This window comes from Acinonyx jubatus, chromosome X, assembly GCF_027475565.1.
Source record: "Acinonyx jubatus isolate Ajub_Pintada_27869175 chromosome X, VMU_Ajub_asm_v1.0, whole genome shotgun sequence".
Taxonomy (NCBI): domain Eukaryota; kingdom Metazoa; phylum Chordata; class Mammalia; order Carnivora; family Felidae; genus Acinonyx; species Acinonyx jubatus.
The window spans coordinates 119,595,480-119,621,285 of NC_069389.1; the positions used below are offsets into that span (position 1 = coordinate 119,595,480).

At 44.9% G+C, this 25,806-nt stretch overlaps 1 long non-coding RNA gene across 17 annotated transcripts in view; it reads left to right on the forward strand.

Moving 5' to 3' along the window:
• Positions 1–25,806, forward strand: part of LOC106985752 (uncharacterized) — a 277,059-nt gene that overhangs the window by 183,342 nt on the left and 67,911 nt on the right. The window lies entirely within an intron of this gene.

Below are 25,806 nucleotides of genomic sequence, written 5' to 3' on the forward strand. Positions count from 1 at the left end.
TTCTGGTCTCTCTCCCTCATGCATTCCTCCAGCACCCAGCCCAGGTTTGCACGGTCCAGGCTAGAGTTGGGCAACCTGGTAGGAGTTAGGGGTCTACCTTGGCTGGCATGGGGTGTGGGAAGCCATGGGATGGAAACAGGCAGGCCCTGCCTTGGTCAACCTCCCTTCCCTTCCTGAGTGAGGACAGAAGTGTCTGCTTTGATACCAGTGGTCTGGGCTGCAGACACAATGCTCCTGTGGGTAGCCATTTCACCCCTTCTGTGTGTTACATGCAGGCACTCAATAAATCCTGTAGATAAGGCCACAGCAGGAGCTCCTGCAATTTCAGAGATCCAGGGAACTTCTTGGTGACCCTGTTGTCTGATATCTCCATTCAGCTTGGCCCAAGGCAATTGGCATCCTCAGCCTCCTCCTCAGGACCCAGGGCTGGGTTACTAGGGGGCCTAAAGCCTCTCTCCTTCTTCCCACTCCCCTCAACTCTGTACACTCTACCCCTTCCCTGGGCCATGAGCAAGGCTTCCCCAGCCACACTGAGAGAAGTCACAGGGATTGTAGCTAAGGGTCAGACTGAATCTGAGAATGAGGCCACACCCCCCAACCATGGGGCTGGGCCTCATGCATCTGCCACAGCCCACTATCAGTTCTGAGGGTGCACCATGCTCCGTGAGCTCTTAGTGCCTAGAAAGAGATGCTTAGCCAAGCTGGGCTGCGTCTATGAAAAGGAAGCTGTGTTTAGGGTTTGACCAAATCCTTGACAAGAAAAAGCAACCTAGCAGCATTTTAGAAAGGAAGTGCCCACTGTAGCGGCTAGGGCAGCATGGAGTAGGAGAAGGGTGGGAAGATGTCAAGGGGTTTGCTCTGGTTTGCATGGACTTCACACCTGCACTCTTCTGCTCTGTTAACCACTAGCTACATGTGGCTATTTTGCCTTAAATTAAAAGTAAATATAACTAAACATCCAGTTCCTCCGTTGCACCAGCCCTATTTCAAGTGTTCCTTAGCCACATATGGCTAGTACCTACCATATTAGACCACACAGATCTAGAACATTTCCATCACTACACAAAGTTCCATTGGACAGCACTGTCCTAGACTGTTTAGGCCAACAAGAATGAATATGGCTGGGGTTCTCCTCTAAATACCTCTCTGCCTCCTCCCCACCTGTCCCATACAAGACAGGCCTGTACCTTCCACCTCTGCACGGGTTACTCTTCTCTCTCAGGTGCTGTATGTATGTGTGACTAACAGCACCCCATACTCACCCACTCGAGTGGTCCAGTTGCCTTACTTATCTTGTTTTGCCCTGGAGCGTACTTTCAGCTTTTACTGGAACTGGGAAGGAAAAAGCTTTACCTGAGGAGCACTTCACAAAATTAGGTGAGCTAGTTGGAGCTTTTTTGGGAGCTAGATACTGACAGTGATTATACAAAAGTTGGGTGAAGCAAACTGCCCATAGCTCTGAAAACCAGATTGAAATGTAGTCAAGAGGCTAACTCCCCCTGTCCATCCGAAGGAAAAGAGGACACAGTTGTTTGTTTGTTTGTTTGTTTGTTTGTTTTAGCCAAAAATAATTCTTAAATGCTGTTGTCTGTCAAGATGAACTCCAGTCACTTGTTGGCACATAGGAATTTGAGAGAAAATAAAGATCAGATTTGACCAATGAGGCCCGACAGGCAAGCGCAGGTCTTTTTAATAAATGACAGGCAGTAGAAATCACTGGTGTCTGTGGGGACTTGGGAGGGAGGGGGTACAGGAGAGAAGTGATGTTTCTGTGGAAAACTGGTGGTTTTCAGCCAAGTGGACCTCTCTGGTTCTGAGGGGTGAACAGCTGCCCATTTGGGGGCTGCTGGGAGGTCCCCAATGCAGAATGGATGCAGAGCTCTACAGTAGCTTTCATGTGGGAGCCCTCCCATTCTTCACAATGGAGGGAAGTGGGGACAGGAGCAGGGAGGGGGGTGCATGGGAGATGGGAGAAGGTCTGGGAGGAACCAGCTGGGTAAATGGGCAAAACAGGCTACTCAAAACTCCCTTTCCCAATAGTCTTGGATGCTTCAAAGAGAAAGAAGGAAGATTCTTTTTGTAGTTTCAGCTTGAGATAAAGCACATCAGATCTGGCTTTGAATGAACAATAGCCTTTTCTATTTTCCCAGGTCCCTCCTGCCCTATACTAGCATGCATCCACACCCCTCCCCCATCTCAGACTCACTTCCAAAAATGAGGTGTGTCTTCCTGAGGGTAAAAGGTATGCATATATCTCTGTATTATTTCTTAGAACCACATATGACTCCACTTCAAATAAAACATGTAACTTAAAAAAGAGAGAAATGAAAGGAAGTAGTTTCCTTGCTGGAGGCACCTCAGGCCAATCCCTTCCTTCTGTGGGCCTCAGTTTCCTCCTTTGTAAAATGGGACTGTTGGAGTAGCTGATCTCTGAGGGCCCTTGCAGGCCTGCCATGCCAGAATACTGGCCAGCGAGGACATAGCAGGGCCCTGGGCAATAGCTCTTCTGGGGGCGCCTGCGAGGTGGTCTCACCAGGGGCTGCATCTCTGCTTGACAGAGGAAGAGGAGTCCAGAAGAGGCAGTATGGCCGCTCGGGGTCAACCAGCCTGCTGGTGAGGGGCTGAGTCTAGAAGTTAGGTCTGTCGCTCTGAGTCGGTAATTTTCACCCCCACGTGAAGTCCCATCCAAACAGCAATGGTGGTTACAATGCACAGATGGGGAGAGTCACAATGCAAGTGTTTTCTCCTAGAGGTTGTCCTCTGCTTCATCCTTGGTGACACAAGGCAGCCCAGAAAGGTGGGAGGGTGAGCAGGGTAGACACACGGAAAGGTGGGATAGTGTTATCTAGCACCAGAGCCATGTTTTGGCCGCATTGGGAGCCGGAGCTTCACCTCAGGGATACGCTCCCTGGTCCCTCTGTGTGTGCATGCTGCCAGCAGCTCTGGGGCAGCAAACTCACTTCCTGTCTTTCCTACAAAGATTGTTTAGTCTGGTGCCTCCCTTTCATCTTGGGGGATGGCTGCCGGGGATTGATTTCTCTGGGAAAATATGTTTAACTGGGCCAAGTCTATTGGAAGTGGCAAAGCATGTGCATTTTAAGCCCTTTCTTGAGGGAGGAAAATAGCCTCATGCCCCCTATCACCACCAAGTTTCTTTTAGAGCAGAGACCCCCATGGTGCGCCTATCAATTGTGCAGTGGAGCTGGAGCTGGCATTTGGCAAGGCTCTCTGAGATGGTCTTTGAGGTGGTGGGCATGGTGACTAGGAGATGCGTTCTGGGAAGGTCCCTGAGCACCAGGCTGCTCACAGGGCCCCCAAGGAGAGCATCTTCCTTTCTTTCCTGAGAGAGTAGATGGATGGGGAGCCCCATCGGTATCAGGATGGCCATGGCAATGGCTCCTAGGAAGCAGAAGCCACCCTACTGCTCTCAGAGGCCCCAGGACTGGGGCAGATAGCATGTGACTGGGTGCTTATTCTTTGCTAGTGGAGCCTGTAGCCTCTGGGACCTGGGAAGGGGGCAAGATGCAGGCTCACCATTCACCAAGGACTCTTTCCTCTGCATAGTCAAAATAGCTAATAACAATGTGACTTCTCCCCAAAACTCAGGAGACTCCATAGAGGCCAGCATGATTTCATCCATCCCTGGGGGGCCTCCACACATTTGGGCTAGTTTTTGCAATCAGCAATAAAAAACCCCTGCATTAGTCATGCCATGCCTAGAAATCTGTCTCCCAAAACCTCACTATTAATGCAACCAATGAAAGATAGCCCTGGAGAGGGCTCCTTCAGTGGTTGGGGCTCAGCACTCCCTTAGTCCCTGGCTCAGGAGCTGAGGAGCCAAGGTTTGGGTCTGTCCTTGAGGAGCACACCATCTATGGTCTACCATGCTGAGGAGGGGCAGAGTGAGACAGGGGGCCCCAAGGAAGGCTGGCTCACTCAGCTTGAGGGAGGTGACCTAGGAGGGTGGCTGGGTAGGGTTCAGTGAGAGCCAAATGTGACTGAGAGGGTAGGGAAGAGCAAGGTTAGTGTGCCTGGAGCTCTGACTTGGTGTGGTGATAGGGCCCTCCTCCGGGAGCCCCCCTCACATTCTGCAGTATCTCTAGGAGGGCATAAATGACAGCACTGAATGAACATGGCAGGAGGACTGCCTTAGGCCTGTGCTTTCTGAACTCTGAAGCCCTGGGAGCCCCTGATATCCAGGGGCTGTGCCAGCAAGTCTCAAGATGCCTGCGAGGCTGATGAATGCAGACCACTCCAGTATGGCTCCCCCAGAAGAAGATACCCCATGAGCACCTAAACCTGGCAAGGATCTTGAATACTACTGTATGGTTTTCCTCCCCGCGCATTCAGTGTTTCTGATGAGATCACCCATGATGAAAGTGCATTTTGGGGGCTTTCTCGGGAACATTTCTGAAGGTAGTGTACCATCTAATGGCTATGGCAGGCACTAGTGGCAACTGGTGCTGTTTGTCCATTGAGCACCTCCAGCATGCCAACAACTCACCTATGCTCGTGGCAATATCCCTAAGAGTAAGGAGGAGATTTTTAAAAATAATTTAAAATTAATTCAAAGAAATAAATATATTCAAATTAGACATTATTGTAGAGAAGGTACCCTGATGTTCACATCTTACATAACCTTGGTGTGGTTACCAAAAGCAGGTGATCAACACTGGTACAAGACAATTAACTAGGCTGCAGACCTCCGGCTTGTGATTTTATTTTGCCACTTTCAGATGAGTAAACTGAGGCTCAGAGAAGTGAAGTGGCGTTACCCAAGGCTCCACTCCCAGGAAGTGGAGTTGCTGGGGGTCAGACTCGGGGTTGCCTGCCTACTCTGTCCACTATAGCACCTCGTTTTAAACAGTGACCGCTGCTGTGTGTGTGGTGTTTAAACACCATTAGCCAGTGTATCAGTTAGCACTGTACAGTGCTACTGCAACAAATTACCACATATTTAGTGGCTTAAAACAGCACACATTTATTATCTTACCGTTTTAGGAGTCAGAGGTCCAAAATCAGCTGCACTGGGCTAAAGTCAAGGTGTGGGTGGGAATATGCCCCTGTTGGAAGCCTTATCGAGCATCACTTCCTTGCTCTTTCCAGCTTCTGGAGACCATTGCACTCATTGGTTTGTGGCCCCTTCCTCCATCTGTAAAACCTTCCACCTCTTGCCAGGTGGAAGATAGACAATCACCTCTATCTTTTAAGACCCTTAACTTAATCATATCTGCAGATTTACATTTGCCACATAACATAACATCTATGGGTTCTGGGGATTAGGATGAGGATATCTGTGGGGGGTGCATTACCCAGCCTACCCGAGCTGTACATGAACTCAAGGCCGAGGAGGAACATGTCAGAGAAAACAGGGCATCTCATACGTGGTTCCAGCTGGCTATTGAGGCACAGGTACAACCCCTGGTAGCACAGGCTGGCAAGAGAAGAAGCGATGTGTTTTGCGGCTGCCGATGACAGAAGCTCCTTGTGAAGAAAGGACTGAAGCCAAAACATGTTAACTGAAAAGAAGGTGAGAAAGCAAGCAAGAAAGTGGATTTCCACCATGCAGTCAATACCCCTGGTGGGGAGAGCGACAGGAGCCACAGCTGGAGAGGCAGGATACTGGAAAGAGTGGAACACCAAGGGCTCCCACACCCATAATTTAGCAAATGCCTCCAGACGAGACTGACATCTATAAGGCCGTGGTGTCCAGAGCTTCCACCATGGCTGGGAACCCCCAGGCTTCCCCGGGCTTGTGGAGTCCTTTGGAGCCTCTCCCAGTTCTTATTACATGTCACAAGGTAGGCTCAGACCACCTCGCCTAGGGGTCTGGGCTAGAGCCTACCACCCCCATCCCTGGACTGGATCAGGTAGAGCTGTCACCCACACAGAGAGCTCTGAGAGGCCACGGGACAACCTGTAGAGATACATGGAAGCCCAGCCTCATACTAGGGGCTGTAGAGCCAAAAAATGGCAGTTGGCCACAGGGCGGGCTCTAGCCCCGGGAGCTGAGCAATCCCAGCATCCCAGGGAAAGTAGCCCTGGAGCATAATGCCTTTAGCCTCCTGGCTCTGAACCAGCATTCCTTGACACATGGTGGTCCAGTCTTTCCTTGAACCCTCCTCCTGTTATGAGAAATTCTCCTCTCTGAATGTGTGATTAGAAACAGGCCTTTCTGACTCCAGCGTCTATCAACCAGCAAGGGGCCCCCAAATCACTCAGGGGAAACCTACTCCCTTTTCCTGCACATGAAAGGCCTTTGGCTGTCTGAAGGCAGATTCCGTGCCTGCCCTCTGCCCCTCCCCACCCTGCCAAACATGCACACATTTTCTGAGCTAAGCAGTGAGGCAAACAGGGAGGGGGCCAATCCAGAGGAGGCCTCAGGGGCTTGGGACAGGCGTGTGGCTGGGCAAGTGAGTGGGAGCTTCTTCAGTCATACTGTGAGGTCAGTTGCATGCTCTGCCCTGACCAGCATCTACGGGAATGATGAGTTTCTTTCTCTTGTTTCCTCTCTCCGCCATATCCCTTGATTTTCCTAGACGTACATATGTGATTAGAATCCACTGACTATAGTAGAACTGACAATTAAGGAAGAAGAAATTGTCAGCCCTGGCTCAAGAGCCATCTTTTCCAACACTTTGAGGCAAACAGATCACCAGACCCCACAACATGACTCGACCTGCATTTAGAATGAGGGCAAACACAGTCACCAATACTTTCCTATTCCTGCCAGGCTGAAGGGACTGAGAGGTACAATCTGGCCTCTGACTGCTAGGCATAGTCTCCCTGATTTGCCCAACAACCTGATGTTTGTTGAGGCCTTTGGGCGTGGCACCCCCAGTCTTAACTTTGCCAAGTGCCTGCTTTCCCAAGTGTGAAGTGGGGCCCCGGACGATCTTCGAAATGAGTGCACAATCTGGAGAGCTGGCTCCCCTCAGTTTCATGGATGTGAAAGTTTCATGGATGTGTGGTCAGGAAGGGCAGACCAAATAGAACAACTTGACCCTGGGAACAAGTCCCACATGCTTGGAGTGCTCATCTTGGGTGTACGTGCAATTAGAAGGAAGCAGAAAACTCCCAGTAGAGGCCGTTACTTGACTACTCAGGAAGGCACCAAGGGCCCAGTACAGTGAAGCCTTCATGTTTCTGTTGGAGAAGGAGCACTCAGTTCAGGCTATCAATCAGCCTGAATAGTCAGAAAACGTGTGTCCAACTGAATTGATTCAGCCTTAGTAGGCCCATTGATAGAATAGGGGTGGAGGGATGGTGAGGTTTGATGGTTTCTAAACCTCTGGTGATCTATCACTAGAGTCATGTTTCCAAAGGGCATGCGCTTACCTAGGAGGATCTTTTCACAGGTCAAGTAAATAACGGTTCAGTTGCCAGGCCTGAAGTCCTGAGGCCCAGGCCTTGGAGTTACTATTGACAATGGAGCATCCTCTTTTCAGACCGTGTAGCGAACACTTTTTAGAATGGCTTCCTCCATTTAGAAGGAGAGTGAGAATGCTGCATCCAAATACCTGAGTCACAGGGCAGCCGTATGGACCAATAACCCACGCAGGAGGAATGGGCAGGTGTTTGGAAAGATCCAGAGTTCTGTTCAGAGTTAGGCATTCTGCTTAAAATTGTGTGCACAGGGTCCTTTTGCATGCATGCATACACATGCATCCGTGTGTGTCTGTGTGTGTGTGCATGTGCCCCGTTCGCACAGGGCCCAAGCTCACTGCACTCATGGGATGGAGAGGCTAAAACTCTATAGAGTATGAAGTTATATGGAGAGTGGGTTTTCGTGTGGGAATTAGGCACTGGCTTGGAGAATGGCCCTCTCCAGCTCTCAAGGAAAGGAGCCCTGTTCAGCATGGTAAATGCTGTGGCTGCTGTAGTGTGCAGGGACACTCAGCAATTTGCTTCTGTCCTCAGAGCCTCAGTTTCCTCAGCCATAAAATAAGGGAGGACAAGTGATGTCTAATGCCTCACAGCCAAGCCAATCTGGGAGTCCATATTTAGGACTTGCTTATTAGTCATCTCTCCCCTGTCCCCTGGGCTGTGTGTCCCCCATGAAAATGGCCAAATGAGGCCACATAAAACTCCACATCCAGAAATACTTTGTCAGGCCCCAGGCCTTCTCTAAGGGAGAGTCTCAGCTGTGATCCTGGGGGGTAAGAACAAAACAGGAGCCTGAGCCAAAGGCATGGCTTTTGAACACTACTCACTTTAGCCCAGGTTTGAAAACAGGGTCTTCAAAACAGAGGTCCTTGTAGCCTGGTCCACCTAGCTCCAGTAAGGGGGGCCTGGTACCACTCTCTGGGATCCTATTGTGTGTCTTGTGCAGAGATCACTGAAGGGAAAGGCAGTCCCCTGGGGAGCTGGCTGTGGGAAGAGCTCCATTTTCATAAAACATAGCAGAAGTGATGCTCTTTTGCTGACTGCCTGCAGAATGAACCTACAGAAAAAAAAAGCTATCTCTGCTACCAGAAGGTTCAGCTAGACATTTAATGCTGATGACTCAGTTTCTTAAGTGCAAAATTTCTTTATTACTTTCTAAGTAAAAGCTTCACTCCTTGTTAATGACTTTATGACCACCAGCCAGGCTCTGGGAGAAAGAAGTCCCTCAGTAGCCACCACCTAGGGCCCAGCAGGCAGCGTGCAGTCAGCAGGCACACATTTCCACTTTAAACTCCCCAGGATAGACAGTGACAAAGTGCCATAAACAGAAACCTCCCTGCTTGGAAGGAGGGGCTTGCCCATTTAGCCAAGCTGACATCCCCCAGGGAACACCTGGGGCTTGGCAAGGCATTTCTGGAAACGGAGTTGTATGTGACCTCACCTAGCCCCTTTTACTGGAGGGCATTTGTCTCTTTCTGAACCCCAGTTGAAAGTCTATATTCTCTTGGAATAATCTCCAAGATGCTTCCACAGCATTTTGAATCCACACATGTCTCCTGTGAGCTGGAACAAATAACCTCTGCTCCTACAACATGGCACACCTCTTCCCCTGCATTGCTTGGCTTCATCCTCACAGCACAGTGAAGGATGAAAGATAATCATCCCTGTCCTACAGATGAGAAACTGAGGCAACTATTCAGCGGCGGTGCCGGGCTTTGAGTCCCAGTCTATGGGGGTCCCCAAGTAGGAAGCTTTCTCCCATCACCTCTTGGTTAGCCTGGGAGGCTATCCCAGAAGCCTGATATTCTCAAGCTTGCCAAGGTCTTGGTCTTCACCAACAGCATCCCTCTGGGCTCTGCATGCTGGGGGTGGGGTGGATCTCAGCATCCTCTGAATAGTGAGGCCTTGCAGCTCTAATGAACCTCTAATGCTGGAGGCAGGGTCTGGGAGCCCGGCAGCAGGACTCAGGAAGCCGGGTGGGACAGGGGTGTGGTAGTGAAGGGCTGGGAGGTGGAGAGTCATGGTCAGTTTGGAGGAGGGAGGCAGCCCTGAGGAATGGCAACCAAGAGGGAGAAGATGGAACCCAGATAAAATACTTTAAGGAAGCGGAATTGGCAGAGCTCAGAAATAATTGACTGTGGAAGAAAAGTAAATGGGAGATATCTTAGATGATTCACAGGTTTCTGACTCAGGGTGTTGGGCTGGGGTGTCAATTTGGCGGTCATTGGCTTCTAGACTTAATTTGTCCAATGTGGTGTCTACTAGCCACGTATTACCATTTGAATGTAAACTAATTTTAATTTTTTTAATCTTTATTTATTTATTTTTGAGAGAGAGAAAGAGAGAGGGAGACACCCTCTCCTTCAGACACATCTGAAGCAGGCTCCAGATTCTGAGCTGTCAGCTCAGAGCCCAACACGGGACTCAAACCCATGAACTGTGAGATCATGACCTGACCTGAAGTTGGACGCTTAACCGACTGAGCCACCCAGGCGCCCCTACATGTAAACTAATTTTAATTTTTAAAAGGCTGAGTACAGAGTTTCTGTTTGTGATGAAAAGGTTTTGGACATAGGTAGGGTGATGGATATACAACATCGTGAATATAATTAATGTCATTGAATTGTGCACCAAAAATGGCTAAAATGGCACATTTTATATCACATATGTTTTGCCACAACTTTAAATAGAAAAAAGATTGATTACAATTAAAAATTCATATCCTCACCTTAGCCATATCTCCAGTAACTCAACAGCTGCATATGACTCGTGGCTATTGTATTGGACAGTGAAGACATGGGACATTTTCCATCACGGCAGAAATTTCTATTGGACAGCGCCACTGTAGAGAGTAACTGGAACCCTGGGGCTTGCTGGGATTGCTGGAGCTGGTGAAGGGAGAGGAAGACAGAGGAGTACTGGGAGGAACTCCTGTGAGGAGCTCCACCTTTGAGGAGGACTTTGCAGTAGGGATCAGGAGACAAATCCAAAGTGAAAATCCAAAGTGCCAGAGATCCCAGGAGGAACAATGAAGCACATTCCAGAAAATATACATGGCTTGCTGTTGCCTCAAAATAGCCCATGCTTTCCTACCCCTGGGCCTTTCTTCATTGGGTGCTATCTGCTGGGAACATTCCTATTGCCATGCCCACTCCTGTCCAAATGTTGCCCAGGATCTATGGGCCCACATAGCCTCTCCCCCACTGGCTATGAATCCAGAATCTCCCAACCAGAGAGAAACTGAATCAGGCACTGGTGGTGTTTCAGATTAGGAAGACTTTTTACAGATTAAAACCTGAGAAGGGTTTGCACAAGGGAATCTGCTCTGTACCCTAGTGTATATGTGGTACTCTCTCCAAATCCGGGAATGCCGGGCTTCTGGAACCCAGCGGAGAGGAACTGCATAGTGGCCTTGGGACAGGAATGAAGCTCAGAGAGAGGGGGTGGGGATGAAATGCGGTAGGAGGGGAGAGTCCTGCAGGCAACAGTAGAGAAGAATGGAGCACAGTCAACCCAGTGACTGGGAGGGCTGAGTCCAGCCCTGGGCAAGGCTGTGCACATGGGCAGTGCCCTTCTGGCTACCTGTGGCTGGGGGTGGAAGGGGCTGGGACTGGAGGATGGCCCAGCTGTGTTGCACTGTAGGTACATCCCGCACTTGCATTTAGAGCTCCACCATAGTGAGATGCTGCCAGTGGCGCCACAGAGGCTTGTTTGGTCGCATTGATCTTGCTTGTGTTTCTTAGCAGTGCCCCACACATGTACCTGTGCCCCTGGAAGAGGCCTCAGTGAGCCTGCATTCAGCCCCTTGCTGATTGGGGCTCGGTGCAGACATGGGCTAAGCCTCCAGCTGGAGCCCCGGTGCAGGCAGAATCAGCCAGCAACGCCTAGCGGCACCTCCTTCTGCTCTGCCAACCTGGGCTGTACTTTCCAGAAGAGCTGCGCTCCTTGGGTCGGGTGGATGCAGCCAGTTCTTTTGCTTCCTTCACCTGGGCTGCAGGTCCTTGAGGAGCTCGACGTGCTGCGGACATAGGGCGAGTCTCCACAAAGACCCCTGGCCAAGTTCAGTGCAACCGGTGCTCCCTTGCAGTGACTAGTTCTGAGCCTGTCCAGGTGCCGGCCGGAAAGGCAGGCAATGCTGGCAGGGTAGAGCCCGGGTTTGTCGGTAAACAGGTGGAGCGCACTTGCGAAATGTTGCTCCATGGTGATCCAGCTTAGAGCCACACTCCATGCGGACACAGACTTCCTACCCACCAGCGGCCCTGGCTCACCCACATATCGGCTGTCATTTGGTGCAGAGGGGCTTTCTGTGCTGATCCGGGTGGTGGTCCCTAGCAGAGCTGTGCACACTGTAGATGCAGGCTGCATGTCTGCAAGACAGTTTGGTGTGTTTATGCAGGCGGGGGCGTGGCCTGTCCCGGTACAGGTTGCAGTTCCTTGAGAAGCCTCACTGTTTTGTGGAAGCTGTGTGGGTCTGCGGAGACACTGCCTGGTTCTCTGCAGACAAAACCTCATTCTCTTCAGACGCAGCCTTATTCGAGTTGGATGCAACTTCATCCCGGGCAGACACAGTCTCCTCTTGGATGGATGCAGCCTCATGCGAGAAATGCACCACCTTGTCCTGGGCAGCCATAGTCTGGTTCTGTGCCGACTCAACTCACACAGAGCTTTGGCTTAGGTGGACACAGCTTCTGTCTGCTCACAGAACAGCTGTCCACACAGCCGACTTCCTCTTGTGGAGTCTTGCCCCGTACAGATGTAGGTTGAATCCCTCCTAGACACAGTTTGTGCCTGGGCAGAGAGCCACCTTTCTTGTGGCCGTGGCCTGCCTCAGCCTGCCGAGGCTTATCCTGTACCAGTGTTGTCTGAGCCTCTCCGCTGGGGCTCCTTGCACATGCACCCCTGCATCTCTGTAGGAAGCTTCGCCCAGTGCTGACCCAGCCAAGCACCACCATGCAAAGCTGTGTGCCACAGGGAGCCCTGGGAGGTCCTGAAGAGCCACATTTGTAGGTGATGCCGCCTCTGCTGCCGGGTACTGGCCTCATTCCCAGCTGGACCAGCCATCAGTGCATGGCCATGCTGTCTGCAATGGCAGTCTGCATCACCCAGAAGAGACATGGTCCTTGGTGTGGACACTGCCCGTGTCTCCAGGGTGGGTGCTGTTCTGTTCGTCCCGCCCACCTCTTCTGGCAGATCTTGGCCTTCTGGGCTGGGCTCCATGTACACGGCACCTGCATCTCTTTGCAGAGTCTTGTGCTTTGGGGACATAGGCCTCTTTTCCCCGGGGAGTCTCCTCCTGTGTGGACACCATCTACATCTCCTTAGAGGGCCCGGATCCACATGGATGCATCCTGCATCTCCTGGCAGAACCTCATGTTATGTGGATGCAGCCATCATCTCAGCACAGAGGTTCCGTCTGTGTAGACATGGTCTTCTGGGGTGGGGCCACCTGTGGATCTGAGCTGCTTCTCATCTACTGCCTGCCTACTGCCCCAGATCTCTCAGGTAACCTGGTCCCTGCAGCTCAAGCCCCCATCCTGCCAGGCTGCTCTCCTTGCTGTGACATCTTCTCAGGCAGCTATAGGCCCAGCTCAGTGCTGGGGCCCAAGTGCCTGTTCAGCGCCTTCACACCCTTGGGGTCCGGACTGCTGCCAGCACAGCCTGTCTGCGTCTCTGCTTTCTCTGATGAGGCTGGAGGTGCTGGAATCTGCAGATACTCCAAGGCTTGCCAAGAATGAAACAAAGTGCTAGGGTGGGCAGCTGAGAGGGCCAGGGTTGCTGAGAGGGGCTGGAGGCAGGTGAGGAGGAGCCAGAGGAGAGGGAGAGGGAGAGCTGAGAGGAGGAGCCAGCCAGCCAGAAAGGTGGTGAGTAGGTGCCTTGGCTGAAGACTGAGTATTGATACAAAGAGAAAGGAGGTGGGGAAAATCTTGCGCGACTCCCTGATTGGCTCTAGCTCTGGTCAGAATGAAGCCTGGAGAGTTCCCTATGAGGGACTCTACTTCCCCAGCCTGCCCTGGAGGCAACCCTGGAGAATTGTTCCTAAGGAGTAGCCCCCATCTAAGCAGAGGTCCTGTCCAAGTCAGCTGGAGGCCACTGACTCCAAAGGAAGGACCCCCACAGAGAGCATAACAGGCAGTAGCTACACACGTGGAGCGCTCAGGGTTTCCAGCTGGAAGGGACCATAGAGAAAGTGCAGCCTGGCATAAGAGTCAAGACAGAGCCTGAAGCTCAGGTCTAACTCAACCACCTGTGCCCTGAGTCACCTTGGTTGGTCCCTCAACCTCTCTGAGCCTCAGTTTCCTCATCTGTGACAGTTCCATGACCACTAAGATCCCTCCCTGCTCTCACTTTCTAGGATCATTGAAGCTCTTTCATTCACCCCCTTGCTCTGTAGATGGGCATCTGAGTCCTGGGGAGGGGCAGGCTCAGACTCACCCAGCGACCACCGTGAGTTGGTGGTAGCAGGGCTGGAACTCCAATGCCCTGGCTGTAAGTCTGGGCCCTTTTCTTCTGGTCCTTTCCTAGAGCAAGCAAGGCTATGGGAAGGTGGAGTATAGTCTTCAAGAGAAAGGCCTGGGGAGCTTAATCTCTGTGGGCTTGTGATTCTTTCACTGCTGAATCCTCACCCTGCGATGCCAAGAAGATGCTGGCCTTCTTGCAGATCAAGTGGGTGGCAAGCTCAGAGCATCCTTGTTACAGTAACCATCCCCATCCTATGCTCAGGATCCAGAAACATGCCCTGGTGGCTCCCTGGTGCCCAGCCACCCAGCTTGAGGAGGAGGCAGGACGCAGGACATTGGACCCAGGTCAAAGCTGAGGAACTAAAGCCCGAAGAGGTAAAGGAGTAAAGGGGTGTGGGCCTGTGGGCATCTTATATGTTGAGGCAGAATTCCTGGATGAGAGAATCCAAAACACAGCTTCCCACCTCCCTGGCCCAGACCCCTTTAGAAGCAGTGGCAGCCCCCCCAATCCCTTTTGGAAATTAGGTCCTAGAACAGAGCCTTTCCACTACTCAGACACAAGCACCACTCTGTTCACACTACCTGGACCCCAGCAAGCTATGGCACATGTGTACAATTGAAATAGTGATAGAGTACCTAACTCATCCATGAACATGTGCCAAAAGGGATTTATTGCTCCCTCTTTGTTCCATAAGCTAGATATTTAGTATCTCTGTCTTTGAAAACATTCTCAGGAGTACCATGCAGAGGTTTTGCTGTCAGCAGATTGCCAAAGAACCAAGGCAAACATCACATACCTCTCTTATAAAAATGTCATGACAGACTTAACCAACTCTTAGGAGAACCTGCTCACTGTTGTCCCACACTCCTCAAGTCCTTCCCAGTCCTATACCTGGTCACTGGATTTTAAGTGGGCTTAAATGAATGGAGACCTGATTTCCAGTCTGAGCTTTGTCATACATTTGATGTGTCCCATTTACAGGTTCTTTGCACTACCTGGACCCCAGGTTCCATAGAGGTGGCATAAAGGCAGTCTACCCTATGTAAGGGTAACTAGCCTGTACTGTAAAGATAAAGCCATTTTTGGTGGCCTGAGAAGTAGTTATAAAACATGTCAATATCCAAAATAAATCCCAGTATTATGCAACTACTAAGTGGTGAGCAAACACAGAAGCCCCATCAGACAGGTTATATTATCATCAACTTAACATTTTTGATTGATGTTTCATAAATGATCAAATTATTTTGTCATGAATTATTGACGATAGTGAACCCTCTGTGCTAGACACTATTCTCTGTGTCTTATGTGTATTGACTCATTTCATCCTTATAACACCAACACCGACCAAGGTGGGTACTATTATTTTCATCCCCTTTTACAGATGAGACAACTGACTCCAAGACAAGTGCTTTGTGAGTGGTGGGGCTGAGACTCAGACAGGCCATGCACTTTATCACTGCTCTCTTCTGCCTCCTATTCCAACACTTGCCAATTTCTCTTTTCCCCATTACTCTGAGGCATGAAAGATTAAATCATTTAACCTCTTTGAGTCTTAATTTCTTTAACCATAAAATGGGAAGCCCAAAGGACCTACCTAATAGGGTTGTTGCAGGGATTAAATGAGAAAATGTGAGAAGACCCTGTTACACAGCACATGCTCCACACATTCTGACTGTTGTAAATGGAGTACATGGCAGTATTTAAATCCTATTCTGGCATGTGTGATGTGTGCAGGAACATGAATGGTTTATACTTGCTCTTTGGGGACATTCTAGGGACAGTAAAACTTGCTATTTGGGGACATTCTAGTAATGGCTACAAGAGTTTCTGATACAAATGCAACCAAACAAGTGTTGTCAAGCACTTTCACATACATCTTCTGTGGCAACCCATAGACAGCCTTTTAAATGTTATCATTCCTATTTTGCAGAAGAGAAAACAGAGGCTTGGAGAGGCTGTGTGGATTTCCCAAGGTCACCCAGCTAGAAAGTGGCAGAGCTGGAACTCTAACCCAAGCCCAGTATGCACTCTGGACCATCCCTGTCCCTAACAACCTTTCAGGTTTTCTGATAGACTCAGGTATTTTCACTGATTGACGGTCAGGCTGAGCAAAGGCAGAGGGAAAATAGCTGAAAACCCCGTCCAACCAGTGAGAGCTAGACCCATGTATTGCCAATGCATTTGCATCTCCCACAGTGTTCAGACACTTTACCATGACTTTTCTGAACCCATGCCAATGAGGTCTTCCTCAGGGTCCTTGTTTTAACAAAAGGTCTCTTTTAGAGATTTAAAAAAAAAAAAGCGCTGCACTTCAATTCCATGAGGTCACTCCATACAACAAGATTGGGATTGCACTATCCCTCTTGCCTCCCATTCCTATTGTCCAAAGAGTCTATGTGATTCAAAAATAAAAAATAAAAAAATGATACAAAAAGCTAAACAAAAATGGAAATAACCACCCAGATTCATTTTTTTCTTTTTTAAATAATGGCTTTAATGAGCTATAATTCACATTCCATAAAATTCACCCTTTAAAAAGTATACAGTTCAGTAATTTTAGTACATTCACAAAGTTGCACGACCATCACCACTATCTAATTCCACAGTATTTTCATTAAGCAGTCACTTTCTATTCCCCACACCCTCAGGCCCTGGCGACCACTAACCTACTTTCTGTCTCTATGGATATGCCTATTATGGACACTTTATCTAAGTAGAGTCATACAATATATGGCCTTCTGTGACTAGCTTCTTCCACTTCACATAATGTTTTCAGAGTTCATCCATGTTGTAGAATGTACCAATATTTCATTCATTTTGATGGCTGAATAATATTGCAATGTATGGATATACCACATTTTGTTTATTCATTCATCACTTGCTGGGAGTTTGGGTTGTTTCCATCTTTTGACTATTTTTTTAACGTTTATTCATTTTTGAGAGACAGAATGTGAGTGGGGGAAGGCAGAGAGAGACAGAGACACAGAATCTGAAGCAGGCTCCAGATCTGAGCTGTCAGCACAGAGCCTGACATGGGGCTCAAACTCACAAACCACGAAATAATGATCCAAGCCAAAGTCAGACACTTAACTGACTGAGCCACCCAGGCACCCTTCCATCTTTTGACTATTATGAATAATACTGCCATGAACATTCGTTCCTAAGTTTTGTGTGAACATGTTTTCATTTTTGGGGGGCCTACACCTAGGAGTGTAAGTGCTGGGTCATATGGGAACTCTGTATTTAACCTTTTGAGGAACTGCCTGACTATTTCCAAAGTGGCTGCACCATTTTACATTCCCACCAGCAATGTATGAGGGTTCCAATTCCTCCACATTCTTGCCATTTTGAATTTAGCCATTGTAATGTGTATAGAGTGGTGTCTTAGTGGGGCTTTGATTTGCATTTCCCTGATGGCTAATGATGTTCAGCATCTTTTCATGTGCTTATTGGCCATTTGTATATCCTTTGAAGAAATGTCTATTCAAATCTGTTGCCCTTTTAAAATTTGTATTGTCTGTTTATTTGGTGATGTTCTTTATATGAGCTCTTTATATATGCTAGTTACAAGTCTTTTTTTTTTTAAAGTTTATTCATTTATTTTGAGAGAGGGAGAGACAGAGAGACAGGGAGACAGGGAGAGAGAATTTCAAGAAGGCTCTGCACTGACAGTACAGGGCTCAATCTCACAACTGCAAGATCATGACCTGAGCTGAAATCAAGAGTCAGATGTTTAACCGACTGAGCCACCCAGGTGCCCCTTGTTACATATCTTTTATAGAAAGTATGGTATGCAGATGACTTATTATGGTTTTGTTTTTCCATTCTCCTAATAGTATCTTTTAAAAAGCAGACATTTTAAAATTTGATGAAGTCTCATTTATCAACTTTTTTCCTTATAGATTATGCTTTTGATATCTAAGAAATCTTTACCTATTTAAGGTTGCAAAGGCCTTCTCCAATGTTTTCTTCTAATTTTATAGATCTAGGTTTTACATTTAGGTTCATGATGCATCTTGAATTAACTTTTGTATATATTATGTGGTATGGTTCAAGATTTGTTTTTTTACACACATTCTCAGCAACACACCTGGGAGCTCACAGTGTGTATGAAGTGATCAGTATGATGTTTTAATATTTACATGCCATTTTAATAAAATGAAAGGATCAAATCCCCTACTTTTAATATATATTAAATTATATATATTACATATGAAATTAAATATTTATGTATATATTCCACTGAATTGCCTTTAATACCTTTGTAAAAAATCAGTTTTCCATATGTGTGGGCCTATTTCTAGACTCTCTATTCTGTTTCACGGATATATTTGTCTTTCTTGACACCAACACCACTCTGTCTAAAATATAATTTTATAGTAAGTCTTGAAATTAAATAGTGTGAGTTCTCCAACTCTGTTCTTTTTCCAAGTTGTTTCAGCTATACTAGGTCCTTTGCATTTCTATATGAATTTTAGAATCACTTTGTTAATTTCTACACAAATACATCCTAGAATTTTGATTGGTATTGTATTGAACCCATAGATCAATTTAGGGAGGGTTGACATTTTAACAATATGAAATCTCTGTCCTATGAACATGGCATATCTCTCTGTTTACTTGGGTCTTTTTTTTTTTCTTAGCAGTGTTTCATAGTTTTTATTGTAGAGGACTGTCATACCTTTTCACAGGTTCATCCCTAAGTATTTCATATCTTTGATGTTATTTGCTCATCAGTAGTAAAATAGGAAAACAACCAATTTTTAATTTTTTTAATGTTTATTTATTTTTGAGAGAGAGAGAGAGACAGAGTGCAAGCTGGGGAGGGGCAGAGAGAGAGGGAGACAGAATTTGAAGCAGGCTCCAGACTCTGTCTGAGCTGTCAGCACAGAGCCAGATGCAGGGCTCCAACTCAGGAACTGTGAGATCATGACCTGAGCCAAAGTTGGATGCTTAACCAACTGAGCCACCCAGGCGCCCCAAACCAATTTTTGTTTATTCGTCTTGTATCCTGTTACCTTGCTAAACTCACTTACTAGCTGCTTTTGTACATTTCATCGCACTTTCCACATAGACAATTATATTGGTTGTGAATAGGCAATCATTGGTTGTGAATAAAGCTAGTTTTACTTCTTCCTTTCCACTCTCAATTGCCTTTCCTCCCTTCCTCCCTCCCTTCCTTTTGCCTTCCCTTCCCTTCTTTTTTTTTCTTGATTGCCCTGGCTATAACCTTCAGTACAATGTTTTATAGAAGTGGTGAAACTGGACATTCTTGCAGTACTCCCAAATCTAGGAAGAAAGCTTTTATTTTTTTACCATTAAGTTTTATGTTAGCTGTAGATTTTTTTTAATTTTTTTAACGTTTATTTATTTTTGAGACAGAAAGAGACAGAGCATGAACGGGGGAGGTCATAGACAGAGGGAGACACAGAATCTGAAACAGGCTCCAGGCTCTGAGCTGTCAGCACAGAGCCTGACGTGGAGCTCAAACTCATGGAACACGAGATCATGACCTGAGCCAAAGTTGGACGCTTAACCAACTGAGCCACCCAGGTACCCCTGTAGATTTTTTATAGTTGCCCTTCTTCAGGTTAAGGAAGTTCCAGTCTATTCAAAGTTTTCTGAGAATTATTACCAATAGCTGTTGGATAGCGTCAAATGCTTTTTTGACCTTCATTGCAATAATATGAATTTTCTCTATTAATTTGTTAATATGGCAAACTAAAATTGATTGATTTTCAAAAATTAGACCAACCTTGAATTTCTGAGATAAATTCTACTTGGTCACCATGTATTATCTATTTTATGTAATGTTGAATTTGATATGCTAAAATTTTATTCAAAATTTTTACATTTATATTCATGACAAATATTGATCTGTAGTTTACTTTCCTTACAATATTATTGTCTGGCTTTGGTATCAGGATAATGCTGGCCTCATAAAATGAATTGGAAAGTATTCCCTTCTCTTCCATTCTCTGGGAGAGGTTTTTATATTTTCTTTTATTTCATCCTTAAGTGTTTGATAAAATTCACTGATGAAGCCATCTGTTTCTGGAGTTTTCTATATGGGCTAGTTTCTAACTACAAATTCAGTTTCTTTAATAGATATAGAGATATTCAGATGATCTATTTCTTCAATAGTCAGCTTTGGTAATTTGTGTCTTTCAAGGAATGGAAAATTTTCCACTTTTTTTAAGTCACCAAATGTATTATTATAAAGTTGTTTATGATATTATCTTATCCTTTTAGTATCTGTAGAATCTGTAGTGACATCACTTCTTAATTCCCAGTATTAGTAATTTGTCTTATCTCTTTTTCCCTTAGTCATCATGACTAGAGGTTTATCAATTTTTTGATCTTTTGAAAGGATCAGTGTTGGTTATAATGTTTTTTCTCTATTGTTCTTGCTTTCTATCTCCTTGATTTCTGTTCTGATCTTTATTTTTTTCCCTGTATTCCACTTACTTTGGGTTTAATTTGCTTTCTTTTTCTTGTTTCTTGAAGTAGAAGCTGAGATCATTGATTTGAGATTTTTTTTCTTTTCTAGTGTAAGCATTTAGTGTTATAAATTTTCCTGTATTTAGCAGCTTTCACCAAATTTTTAGATGTTGTGTTTCCATTTTCATCCAATTCAAAATATTTCCTAATTTTTAAATTTCCTCCTTTATGTGTGGGTTATGGACTGTGTTATTTTCCAAATAATTGGGGAATTTTTCAGAGATACTTCTGTTATGGATTTCTATTTTAATTTCATTGTGGTCAGAGAACAGACTTTGTATGGTTTGAATTCTTCCCATTTTACTGGAACTTGTTTTGTGACCCAAAATATTATCTATGTTGGTAAATGTTCCATGTATATTTAACAAGAATGTACATTCTAATGTGGTTGGGTGGACTATTCCATAAATGTCAAATAGATCAAATTTGTTTATAATGTTTAGATCTTCTTTATCTTTAATGAATTTCTGTAAACTTGCTCTGGCGATTATTGAGAGAAGGGCATTGAAATTTCCAGATTTAATTATATCTATTAATCCTTGTGCTGTGTAAATTTTTGCCTCATATTAGGTTCATAAGCTCATACATTCTTGGTGAACCAACCCTTTTATCATTATGGAATGACATTCTTTATCCCTATTAACATTCTTTTTTTTTTAAGTTTATTTATTTAGTTTGAGAGAGAGACAGTGCAAGCAGGGGAGGGGCAGAGAGAGAGAGAGAGAGGGAGAGAGGGAATCCCAAACAGGCTCTGCACTGTCAGCATATAGCCCAACATGGGACTTGAACTCATGAATGATGAGATCATGACTGAAATCAAGAGTCAGTTACTTAACTGACTGAGCCACCCAGGCACCCCTTTGTTAACATTCTTTTTTCTGAAACTTACTTCATTCTGAAATTTAATTTGTCTGATACTAATATAGCCATTCCAGATTGCTTTTGATTAGTTTTGGCACTGTATTTTTCATCCTTTTACTTTGAATCTGTTTATGTCTTTATATTTAAAATTCATTTCTGTAGGGAATATACAGTCAGGTTTTGTTTTTAAATCCAATCTGACAATCTCTGCCATTTTATTGTGGTGTTTAGATGATTTATATTTAATATGGTTATTGATATTATTAGATTTGAGTCTATTATCTTGTCATTTACTTTTTATTTGTGCCATATATTCTGTGTTTTCCCTTCCCACACTCTTTTTTATAAACTTCTTTGGGATTACTGGAGTATTTCCTAGATTCCATTTTATCTCCTTTGTTAATTTTTAAGCTATCATTGTTTGTTTCATTATTTTTAGTGGTTGATTGAGGATTTACAGGGTGCATCTTTAACTTCTGCTCCGCCTTTAAATAATATTATTAATTAATAATATTAAGTAATACTATACCACTTCACATATAAGAATGCCATAACAGTATACCTCCATTTCTCTTCTCTTGTCTTTTGTGCTATTATCATAGGATTTATTTTTACTTATGTTATAAACCCCACCACACTCAATTGTTACTATTTTTATTTAAATACTCAATTATATTTTAAAGAAATTTAAATAATGAGGAAAATCTTATATATTTAGCCATGTAGTTTCCATTTCCAGTGTTCTTCATTCCTATGTGTAGATCCATTATTTCCATCTGGTATCATTTTCTTCTGTCTGAAGGACTTCCTTTAAAATGTATATTGCCTGCATGCTGCTGCTGAATTCTTATAGTTTTTGTATGTCTGACAAAGTCTTTACTTCGCCTACATTTTTGAAATATAATTTTACTGGGTACAGAATATGAGGTCAACAAGTTCTTTTTTTTTCATCCAATACTTTAAAGATATTGATCCACCACCTTCTTATTTGTGTTGTTTCTCACAAGAAATCTGCTATAAATCCTTATTTTTATTCCTCTATACATAAGATAACTTTTTCCTCTCATTGCTTTTGAGATTTCTTGTCTTTATCACTAGTTTGGAGCAATTTGATTATAACATGCTTTGGTATAGTTTCTTCATGTCTCTTGTGCTTAGAATTCACTGAAATTTTTGAATCTGTGGGTTTATAGTATTCATTATATCTAGAATTTTCTTAGCCTTTATTTCTTCAAATATGTTTTCTGTTCCTTATAATTTTCAAGGACTCTTATTACACATATATTAAGTCTTTGAAGTTGTACTACAGATCAGTAATGCTCTAATTCTTTTTTATATAATGTTTTTGTGTTTTATTTTGACAGTTTCTATTACTATGTCTTCAAGCTCACCAATCTTTTTTCCTACAATGTCTAATCTTCCATTATTTTCATCTAGTATATTTTTCACTTCAGACATTGTAGTTTTTATCTCTAGAAGTTCAATGTGGGTCTTTTTTAGATCTCACATGCTCAACTTAACTTTTTGAACGTATGGAATGCAATTATAATAATTGTTTTAACATTCTAGAATATCTACTCATTCTAGCATCTGTTTCAGTTCTGGATTGGTTTTGATTGATTTATCTCCTCAATATGTGTCATACTTTCCTGCTTTTTTTGCATGCTTGGGGTTTTTCTATTGGATGCCAAACATTATGAATTTTACCTTGTTAAGTGCTGGATACTTTTGTATTATTATAAATATTCTTGAACTTTGCCATGGGACACAGTTAAGTTACTTGGAAATAGTTTGAACTTTTCTGATTTGCTTTTATAATTTGTAGGCAGGACTAGAGCAGTATCAGTCTATGGCTCAATATTTCCCAGTACTGATAAAAGAATCACATGTATGCTCTACCCATTGCCCTGTGAATGAGATTTTCCAGATTGGCAGGTGGGAACAAGCATAATCCCCAGAATTGTGTAAGTGCCAGACACTGTTTTTTCTAATTGTTTCTGGATGGTTCTTTCCTATGCCTCGGGTAGCCTCTCACATGTATGCACTGATCAATACTCTACTGGATACCCAAGGGAGACTTTTGGCAGATCACTGGAGCATCCTGTCTGTTCAGCTCTCCAGTATTCTTCCCTGTGAAATTTAGCCTCATTTGTCTTCCTGGATTCCTAGTTTTGTTTCCTCACCTCAGGGAAAACAGCTCTTGAGGGAAGGGGCTGTGTTTGGTTCATCTTATATCCCCCAGAGCCTAGCACAGAACCTGGTCCTGAGAACTTTGAAATCCATTCTGTGCTGGGGCCAATGACCCATATCAGCTTTTTCCAGGACTGTTCAAACAGCCTCTGTATGGGTCTCCTAGCCTCACTGCCTCCATTTCAGCGCCATTATCTACACAGTCCCCAGTGTGACCTAACACACCAAGTTTGCCATGTCACCCCTCTGCTCTTAAATATCAGTGACTCTGTATCACCTATAGGATGAAATCCGGAACCACAACCAATTCCAACCCCACCTCCTTCTGCCTGTTCTCTTGCCATTCACTGCCACCTACTTTACCACAGTAGCCATTCCAAATCTCTTACTCTTCCCTTTAACCCTTCCATATCATCACACAAGCTATTCCTTCTGTTTGACAAATTCTCTGCATCCTTTCTGCCTGGCCATTGTCAGCCATCCTTCAAATGTCATGTCTCTTGCAAAAGCTTTCCCCTACCCCTTCCAGTAGAAACTGGGGACCCCCACAAGCCTCTATTAAAGTGTGTTTCCTGACTGTACCACAGGCACTGGCTCTCTGTATTCCCCCATGTAACCATGAGCTACTGGTGGAAAAGGACCGTAGCTGATTAATTTCTGCATCCCCAGAGCAGAAGCTCAGCAGATGCCCTCTGAATTGGCCAATTGCTGAATCAGTGTTTGTCAAGAGGAATTACTTAGCACGTATGGATCCCTGACACATTTCACCTTCACTTAGCATCAGCAAATGTATCACATTCTCTGTTTTTTCCATTGCCTCTCCAACACCAGGCTTGAGGGGCTGGTGGATTTATCTGAGAGGATGCCCAGCCCCTGCCTGATTCTGTTTATTGATCTTAGTTAGGCTACGATCTGTTACCCAGCTCTGGATAAGTGCCTTTACTAGTCCTTCTCTTTCCTCTCTCACTTCAGATCTGTCAGCCACAGAAATGTTGTTCTTTCCTTCTCTTTGCTTAGTTCATGCCATACTGATCATTTGTTTACCATTCTGGAAGCCCTTGAATCTCTTTCATGACTCCATGGAAGGCTTTAGAAAAAGAGCTATAACACCAAAGGAGAGAGCATGCCCAGCAACTAGCACAGTGCCTGACACACTGTAAGCACTCATTACACAAATGTCTATAAGCAGCAGTTCTCAAATGTAAGCATACATCAGAATCATCCAAAGGCTTGTTAAAACACAAAGCTCTGGGTGCCACCCCCAGAGATTCTGATTCAGTAAGTCTAGAGTGGGGGACAAGAATTTGCATTTCTAACAAGTTTCTGGGTGATGGTGATACTGTTGGTCTAGGTACCACATTTCAAGAACCACTGGTCTTTGGAAAGTATGTAAATGAATAAATGAAAGGGAACTTGTGAAATTACTCACTGTACCCTGGGGACTGTATAATTGCAATTAGTTGGCAAGGAATGCACATGGTTGCTGAAGGTTGGAGGTAGTTCAAATGTTAAAGAATGGAATCTTGATGAACGCACATGGGACAGGGAGGTTGGGGGGATACATAGAGAAATAAGGGCAGACTAAGGAACAATATAAAGACATGAGGTGACTGTGTGTGAGTAAATTGGCATCCCATATCCAATGTCTCCAGTGATGTTTAGCCAACTCTTACAGATTAGCTGCTTGGTTACCTGAGCCTTAATCCAGATCTAGCCACAAATTAAGGAGTCTGCAGAGCAGAAGAGGATCTAGGCAAGAAAAAAGATACATGCTAGTAAGGAAGTGACATACAGGGCTGCTGGATTAGGTGAACTAGGTCTAGCATCCTAGAGATTTGTTAATGCAGGGAAGAGAAAATATAAGCAGAAATTTTCATAATTTCTAATTAGTTGTTTTTCATATCTACTCATTCTTATTTCCTTTATGCCTGGTTGGATATATGGGGTTTTTTTTGTTTCTTTTTTAAAATGGATGTTATTTATTCATCTCTTTGAGCATCCTAAACATATCTTTTATTGAGTCATTCTTATTTTGTCATGAGCAAATTCATCTCCTGAGTGTTGACTTCTTTTTTTTTTTTTTTTTAGTTGACACTCCTAGTATAGTTTTCTTCATGTGTTTTGAAATTTTGGCTTATCTCACATAGTTGCACATTTTCTTCTTTGCTCACATCCTTTCTTATTTAGCAGTCTTTTTTTATTTAAAAAAAATTTTAACATTTATTTATTTTTGAGAGAGAGAGAGAGAGACAGAGAATGAGTGGGGGCGGGGCAGAGAGAGAGGGAGACACAGAATCCAAAACAGGCTCCAGGTTCCGAGCTGTCACCACAGAGCCCCACGCGAAGCTCAAACTCATGAACCATGAGATCATGACCTAAGCCAAAGTTGGACACTTAACTGACTGAGCC